We start from the raw sequence: 9,933 nt of genomic DNA, 5'->3' as shown, positions 1-9,933 counted from the left end.
AAAAGACAAAAAAATATATACTACAAACGTTTCTTCAGAGAGGTCGGAAAGTGCGGCCGTACACTTTTGTAAAACCAATAAGTTTCCATCCTCTATATCGCCTTTTCGTCTTTTCGGAACAGTTAACTTTAAGAAAATATCTCTATTCGAATCCATTCTACACCTGATTGAAGGTTGAATTCAAAGGCACTTTTCATACTCTGTACTTTGAAATATTTTTTGGAAATTTCTGACGCATACGCATACGCATACGCATACGCAAATAGGGCAAATATTGGAAGAGATAAAAAGGTGCACCTCACTCACCCTCTTCAAAATCCACTGCCCTCGTCAAAGTTACTACCCTGACCCTTACCCTATCACTAACCTTGATCCTAACCCAAACACTGACCAAAAAAAACCCCAAAAAAACCAGAAACGTGTCTTCAGAGAAGTCTGAAAGTGCGGCTTTACACTTAAGTAAATCCAATAAGTTTACATCCTTTACTCTGTCTTTGCATCTTTTCGGAACAGTCAACATTAAGAAAATATCTCTATTCGAATCCATTCTACACCTGTTTGAAGATTGAAGTCTGAGGCACTTTTCATTTTCTGTACTTAAATATATTTTTATAAATTTCTGACGCATGCGCAGTCACAAGAAAAAGGCAGACATGCGCAAAGTTCAAAAGGACACCTCACTTACACTCGTCAACTTCCCTCGTCAAAGATACTTCCCTGAACCTAACCCTTACACTTAACCTTGACCCAAACCTTAAACCCTGACAAAAAATATATTACAACCGTTTCTTCAGAGAGGTCGGAAAGTGCGGCAGTCCACTTGAGTAAAAACAATAAGTTTCCATCCTCTATACTGCATTTTTATTTTTTCAGAACAGTTAGCATTAAGAAAATATCTCTACTCGAATCCATTATACACCTGTTTGAAGATTGAAATGAAAGGCACTTTTAATACTTTGTACCTGGAAATATTTTGGAAATTTCTGACGCATGCGCAGTCATAAAAAGGACAAACATTTGCAGAGTTGAAAAGGGCACCTCACTTACCCTTGTCAAAGTCACTTCCCTGAACCTAACTCAAACATTGAACCTTGACCCTAACCTAAAACCCTGACTTAATTTTTTTTTTATAAAAATACAAAAAAGAAGATCTGGTATGATTGCCTATGAGACAACTATCCACAAAAGAACAAAATGACACAGACATGAACAACTGTAAGTCACTGTACGGCCTTCAACAATGAGCAAAACACATACCGCATAGTCAGCTATAAAACGCCCCAATAAGACAATGTAAAACAATTCTAAGGAGAAACTTTTTTTCAGAGAGGTCGGAAAGTGCGGCCGTACACTGCAGTGATACCAATAAGGTTTCACCCTCTAGATCGCCTTTTAGTCTTTTCGGAACAGTTTACTTTCAGGAAATATCTCTCTTCAAATCCATTTTATACCTGTTAGAAGATTGAAGTCTGAGGCACTCTTCATTCTCTGTACTTAGAATGAACTTAAATATATTTTTGGAAATTTCTGACGCATGCGCAGTCCAAGAAAAAGGCAGACATGCACAGAAATTAAACAGGACACCTTACAAACAGTCGTCAACTTCCCTCGTCAAAGTTACTTTCCTAAACCTAGCCCTAAGACGTAACCTAGCCCTAAGACTTAACCTTGACCCTAACCTAAAACCCTGACAAAAAGACAAAAAAATATATACTACAAACGTTTCTTCAGAGAGGTCGGAAAGTGCGGCCGTACACTTTTGTAAAACCAATAAGTTTCCATCCTCTATATCGCCTTTTCGTCTTTTCGGAACAGTTAACTTTAAGAAAATATCTCTATTCGAATCCATTCTACACCTAATTGAAGGTTGAATTCAAAGGCACTTTTCATACTCTGTACTTGAATATATTTTTGGAAATTTCTGACGCATGCGCAGTTACAAGAAAAAGGCAGACATGTACAGAAGTTAAAAAGGACACCTCACTCACACTCGTCAACTTCCCTCGTCAAAGATACTTCCCTGAACCTAATCCTTACACTTAACCTTGACCCCAACCTAAAACCCTGACAAAAAATATATTACAACCGTTTCTTCAGAGAGGTCGGAAAGTGAGGCAGTCCATTTGAGTAAAAACAATAAGTTTCCATCCTCTATATTGCATTTTTATCTTTTCAGAACAGTTAACATTAAGAAAATATCTCTACTCGAATCCATTATACACCTGTTTGAAGATTGAAATGAAAGGCACTTTTAATACTTTGTACCTGGAAATATTTTGGAAATTTCTGACGCATGCGCAGTCATAAAAAGGACAAAAATTCGCAGAGTTGAAAAGGGCACCTCACCTACCCTTGTCAAAGTCACTTCCCTGAACTTACTCAAACATTGAACCTTGACCCTAACCTAAAACCCTGACTTAATTTTTTTTTTTTATAAAAATACAAAAAAGAAGACCTGGTATGATTGCCTATGAGACAACTATCCACAAAAGAACAAAATGACACAGACATGAACAACTGTAAGTCACTGTACGGCCTTAACAATGAGCAAAACACATACCGCATAGTCAGCTATAAAACGCCCCAATAAGACAATGTAAAACAATTCTAAGGAGAAACTTTTTTTCAGAGAGGTCGGAAAGTGCGGCTGTACACTGCAGTGATACCAATAAGGTTCCACCCTCTAGATCACCTTTTAGTCTTTTCGGAACAGTTTGCTTTCAGGAAATATCTCTCTTCAAATCTATTTTATACCTGTTAGAAGATTGAAGTCTGAGGCACTCTTCATTCTCTGTACTTAGATATATTTTTGGAAATTTCTGACGCATGCGCAGTCCAAGAAAAAGGCAGACATGCACAGAAATTAAACAGGACACCTTACAAACAGTCGTCAACTTCCCTCGTCAAAGTTACTCTCCTAAACCTAGCCCTAAGACGTAACCTAGCCCTAAGACTTAACCTTGACCCTAACCTAAAACCCTGACAAAAAGACAAAAAAATATATACTACAAACGTTTCTTCAGAGAGGTCGGAAAGTGCGGCCGTACACTTTTGTAAAACCAATAAGTTTCCATCCTCTATATCGCCTTTTCGTCTTTCCGAAACAGTTAACTTTAAGAAAATATCACTATTCGAATCCATTCTACACCTAATTGAAGGTTGAATTCAAAGGCACTTTTCATACTCTGTACTTGAATATATTTTTGGAAATTTCTGACGCATGCGCAGTTACAAGAAAAAGGCAGACATGTACAGAAGTTAAAAAGGACACCTCACTCACACTCGTCAACTTCCCTCGTCAAAGATACTTCCCTGAACCTAACCCTTACACTTAACCTTGACCCCAACCTAAAACCCTGACAAAAAATATATTACAACCGTTTCTTCAGAGAGGTCGGAAAGTGAGGCAGTCCATTTGAGTAAAAACAATAAGTTTCCATCCTCTATATTGCATTTTTATCTTTTCAGAACAGATTACATTAAGAAAATATCTCTACTCGAATCCATTATACACCTGTTTGAAGATTGAAATGAGAGGCACTTTTAATACTTTGTACCTGGAAATATTTTGGAAATTTCTGACGCATGCGCAGTCATAAAAAGGACAAAAATTCGCAGAGTTGAAAAGGGCACCTCACTTACCCTTGTCAAAGTCACTTCCCTGAACCTAACTCAAACATTGAACCTTGACCCTAACCTAAAACCCTGACTTAATTTTTTTTTTCATAAAAATACAAAAAAGAAGATCTGGTATGATTGCCTATGAGACAACTATCCACAAAAGAACAAAATGACACAGACATGAACAACTGTAAGTCACTGTACGGCCTTCAACAATGAGCAAAACACATACCGCATAGTCAGCTATAAAACGCCCCAATAAGACAATGTAAAACAATTCTAAGGAGAAACTTTTTTTCAGAGAGGTCGAAAAGTACGGCCGTACACTGCAGTGATACCAATAAGGTTCCACCCTCTAGATCGCCTTTTAGTCTTTTCGGAACAGTTTGCTTTCAGGAAATATCTCTCTTCAAATTCATTTTATACCTGTTAGAAGATTGAAGTCTGAGGCACTCTTCATTCTCTGTACTTAGATATATTTTTGGAAATTTCTGACGCATGCGCAGTCCAAGAAAAAGGCAGACATGCACAGAAATTAAAGAGGACACCTGACTAACAGTCGTCAACTTCCCTCGTCAAAGTTACTTTCCAAAACCTAGCCCTAAGACTTAACCTTGACCCTAACCTAAAACCCTGACAAAAAGACAAAAAAATATATACTACAAACGTTTCTTCGGAGAGGTCAGAAAGTGCGACCGTACACTTTTGTAAAACCAATAAGTTTACATCCTCTATATCGCCTTTTCGTTTTTTCGGAACAGTTAACTTTAAGAAAATATCTCTATTCGAATCCATTCTACACCTAATTGAAGGTTGAATTCAAAGGCACTTTTCATACTCTGTACCTAAAAGCATTAAAAAGTGATAAAATTATGTGTTTCTATATATTCTTGAACTGGTCTGATAATTGATTACTTTAGAAGAGTCAGGTGAGTAATATTTATATCGATCTAAATAAAAAGTGACACTACTTCTTTAATTTTATTAATATTCTTGTACTGATTTCACATTTCATGTATTTACTTATTTCAAAACATGCTGTTTCAAATTGTAATGTTTAATAATGTTAGAATATTATGCAACGGCTTTACCATTGTGTCAGTTTTGGCACTAAGGATGAAAAGTTTTACAAAAAAGGAAAGTTCTAGTAGTCTTAATTTACTTATATTTATGCTAAAGGCATTAAATAGTGACAAAATTTCTTTTGTTTCTAAATAATCTTAAACTGGTCTGATAATTGATTACTTTTTTAAACTTCAAATTGGTTTGTTAGACATTAATGACAAGAAATTTAAGTTAAGAAATTTTAAACAATGTTGTCGCATAAAATAAAGATGCTAATATTTTCTATTTATTAGAAAATAATACAACGACATTAAAATTCTGTTCTTTTAGCCAATACAGAGAAATAAATTTACTAAAATTGATAGCTTTAGAAGAGTCAGGTGAGTAATATTTATATCGATCTCAATAAAAAGTGACACTACTTCTTGTATTTTATTAATATTCTTGTACTGGTTTCATATTCAGATATTTTAAAACATGCTGTCTCAAATTGTAATGTTTAATTCTGTTAGAATATTATACAACAGCATTATCATTCTGTTATTGAAGCACTTAGGAAGAAAAGATTTACAAAAAATGAAAGTTCTAGTAGTCTTATGTTACTTATATTTAAGCTAAAAGCATTAAAAAGTGATAAAATTATGTGTTTCTTTATATTCTTGAACTGGTCTGATAATTGACTACTTTTTAAACTTCAGATTGGTTTGTTAGACATTAATCGAAGAAATTTAAGTTAAGAAAAAAAAAATTGATGTCGCATAAAATAAAGATGCTATTATTTTCTATTTAATTAGAAAATTATACAACAACATTTAAATTCTGTTCTTTTTGCCAATATGGATGAATAATTTCACTAAATTGATAGCTTTAGAAGAGTCAGGTTAGTAATATTGATATTGATCTCGATAAAAAGTGACACTACTTCTTGTATTTTATTAATATTCTTCTACTGGTTTCATATTCAGATATTTTAAAACATGCTGTCTCAAATACCTACATAGTTTGATGAAAATTCCAGTTGATTTGAAAAAGTTATTAAAAAATTTAAAGTGTACTATCTCTATTTTGTCCGAATTGCAAATCCTAGCTTTTTTATACCAAGCTAACTTTAAATTCTTAAATTTTACAGCAATACAACAAATAACTAATTGACATGGGATTCAGTAAGCTTAATATATATATAGGATAGCCGCATAGTTTGAAGAACATCCAAGTTGTTTGAAAAAGTTATTAAAAAAATTAAAGTGTACTATGTCCATTTTGTTCAAACTGCAAATTCTAGCTTTTTTGACCTAGAGTAATTTAATTTTTAAATTTTTCAGCAATACAACAAAAAACTAAATGACATGGGATTCAGTAAGCTTAATATATATCTAAGATACCTACATAGTTTGATGAAAATTCAAGTTGATTTGAAAAAGTTATTAAAAAAATTAAAGTGTACTATCTCTATTTTGTCCGAATTGCAAATCCTAGCTTTTTTATACCAAGATAACTTTAATTCTTAAATTTTACAGCAATACAACAAATAACTAATTGACATGGGATTCAGTAAGCTTAATATATATGTAAGATAGCTGCAAAGTTTGAAGAACATCCAAGTTGATTTGAAAAAGTTATCAAAAAAATTAAAGTGTACTATCTCTGTTTTGTTCGAACTGCAAATTCTAGCTTTTTTGACCTAGATTAATTTAATTTTTAAATTTTACAGCAATACAACAAAAAATTCAATGACATGGGATTCAGTAAGCTTAATATATATCTAAGATACCTACATAGTTTAATGAAAATTCAAGTTGATTTGAAAAAGTTATTAAAAAATTTAAAGTGTACTATCTCTATTTTGTCCGAATTGCAAATCCTAGCTTTTTTATACCAAGATAACTTTAATTCTTAAATTTTACAGCAATACAACAAATAACTAATTGACATGGGATTCAGTAAGCTTAATATATATGTAAGATAGCTGCAAAGTTTGAAGAACATCCAAGTTGATTTGAAAAAGTTATCAAAAAAATTAAAGTGTACTATCTCTATTTTGTTCGAACTGCAAATTCTAGCTTTTTTTGACCTAGATTAATTTAATTTTTAAATTTTACAGCAATACAACAAAAAACTCAATGACATGGGATTCAGTAAGCTTAATATATATCTAAGATACCTACATAGTTTGATGAAAATCCAAGTTGATTTGAAAAAGTTATTAAAAAATTTAAAGTGTACTATCTCTATTTTGTCCGAATTGCAAATCCTAGCTTTTTTATACCAAGATAACTTTAATTCTTAAATTTTACAGCAATACAACAAATAACGAATTGACATCATAGTTTGATGAACATCCAAGTTGATTTGAAAAAGTTATTAAAAAAATTAAAGAGGACTATGTCCATTTTGTTCGAACTGAAAATTCTAGCTTTTTTGACCCAGAGTAATTTAATTTTTAAATTTTACAGCAATACAACAAAAAACTAAATGACATGGAATTCAGTAAGCTTAATAAATATCTAAGATACCTACATAGTTTGATGAAAATCCAAGTTGATTTGAAAAAGTTATTAAAAAATTTAAAGTGTACTATCTCTATTTTGTCCGAATTGCAAATCCTAGCTTTTTTATACCAAGATAACTTTAAATTCTTAAATTTTACAGCAATACAACAAATAACTAATTGACATGGGATTCAGTAAGCTTAATATATATATAGGATAGCCGCATAGTTTGAAGAACATCCAAGTTGTTTGAAAAAGTTATTAAAAAAATTAAAGTGTACTATGTCCATTTTGTTCAAACTGCAAATTCTAGCTTTTTTGACCTAGAGTAATTTAATTTTTAAATTTTTCAGCAATACAACAAAAAACTAAATGACATGGGATTCAGTAAGCTTAATATATATCTAAGATACCTACATAGTTTGATGAAAATTCAAGTTGATTTGAAAAAGTTATTAAAAAAATTAAAGTGTACTATCTCTATTTTGTCCGAATTGCAAATCCTAGCTTTTTTATACCAAGATAACTTTAATTTTTAAATTTTACAGCAATACAACAAATAACTAATTGACATGGGATTCAGTAAGCTTAATATATATATAGGATAGCCGCATAGTTTGAAGAACATCCAAGTTGTTTGAAAAAGTTATTAAAAAAATTAAAGTGTACTATGTCCATTTTGTTCAAACTGCAAATTCTAGCTTTTTTGACCTAGAGTAATTTAATTTTTAAATTTTTCAGCAATACAACAAAAAACTAAATGACATGGGATTCAGTAAGCTTAATATATATCTAAGATACCTACATAGTTTGATGAAAATTCAAGTTGATTTGAAAAAGTTATTAAAAAAATTAAAGTGTACTATCTCTATTTTGTCCGAATTGCAAATCCTAGCTTTTTTATACCAAGATAACTTTAATTCTTAAATTTTACAGCAATACAACAAATAACTAATTGACATGGGATTCAGTAAGCTTAATATATATGTAAGATAGCTGCAAAGTTTGAAGAACATCCAAGTTGATTTGAAAAAGTTATCAAAAAAATTAAAGTGTACTATCTCTATTTTGTTCGAACTGCAAATTCTAGCTTTTTTGACCTAGATTAATTTAATTTTTAAATTTTACAGCAATACAACAAAAAATTCAATGACATGGGATTCAGTAAGCTTAATATATATCTAAGATACCTACATAGTTTGATGAAAATCCAAGTTGATTTGAAAAAGTTATTAAAAAATTTAAAGTGTACTATCTCTATTTTGTCCGAATTGCAAATCCTAGCTTTTTTATACCAAGATAACTTTAATTCTTAAATTTTACAGCAATACAACAAATAACGAATTGACATCATAGTTTGATGAACATCCAAGTTGATTTGAAAAAGTTATTAAAAAAATTAAAGAGGACTATGTCCATTTTGTTCGAACTGAAAATTCTAGCTTTTTTGACCCAGAGTAATTTAATTTTTAAATTTTACAGCAATACAACAAAAAACTAAATGACATGGAATTCAGTAAGCTTAATAAATATCTAAGATACCTACATAGTTTGATGAAAATCCAAGTTGATTTGAAAAAGTTATTAAAAAATTTAAAGTGTACTATCTCTATTTTGTCCGAATTGCAAATCCTAGCTTTTTTATACCAAGATAACTTTAAATTCTTAAATTTTACAGCAATACAACAAATAACTAATTGACATGGGATTCAGTAAGCTTAATATATATATAGGATAGCCGCATAGTTTGAAGAACATCCAAGTTGATTTGAAAAAGTTATCAAAAAAATTAAAGTGTACTATCTCTATTTTGTTCGAACTGCAAATTCTAGCTTTTTTTGACCTAGATTAATTTAATTTTTAAATTTTACAGCAATACAACAAAAAACTCAATGACATGGGATTCAGTAAGCTTAATATATATCTAAGATACCTACATAGTTTGATGAAAATCCAAGTTGATTTGAAAAAGTTATTAAAAAATTTAAAGTGTACTATCTCTATTTTGTCCGAATTGCAAATCCTAGCTTTTTTATACCAAGATAACTTTAATTCTTAAATTTTACAGCAATACAACAAATAACGAATTGACATCATAGTTTGATGAACATCCAAGTTGATTTGAAAAAGTTATTAAAAAAATTAAAGAGGACTATGTCCATTTTGTTCGAACTGAAAATTCTAGCTTTTTTGACCCAGAGTAATTTAATTTTTAAATTTTACAGCAATACAACAAAAAACTAAATGACATGGAATTCAGTAAGCTTAATAAATATCTAAGATACCTACATAGTTTGATGAAAATCCAAGTTGATTTGAAAAAGTTATTAAAAAATTTAAAGTGTACTATCTCTATTTTGTCCGAATTGCAAATCCTAGCTTTTTTATACCAAGATAACTTTAAATTCTTAAATTTTACAGCAATACAACAAATAACTAATTGACATGGGATTCAGTAAACTTAATATATATATAGGATAGCCGCATAGTTTGAAGAACATCCAAGTTGTTTGAAAAAGTTATTAAAAAAATTAAAGTGTACTATGTCCATTTTGTTCAAACTGCAAATTCTAGCTTTTTTGACCTAGAGTAATTTAATTTTTAAATTTTTCAGCAATACAACAAAAAACTAAATGACATGGGATTCAGTAAGCTTAATATATATCTAAGATACCTACATAGTTTGATGAAAATTCAAGTTGATTTGAAAAAGTTATTAAAAAAATTAAAGTGTACTATCTCTATTTTGTCCGAATTG

This window comes from Mytilus galloprovincialis, chromosome 5 (assembly GCF_965363235.1).
Source record: "Mytilus galloprovincialis chromosome 5, xbMytGall1.hap1.1, whole genome shotgun sequence".
NCBI lineage: Eukaryota > Metazoa > Mollusca > Bivalvia > Mytilida > Mytilidae > Mytilus > Mytilus galloprovincialis.
This window is presented reverse-complemented; position numbering follows the sequence as displayed.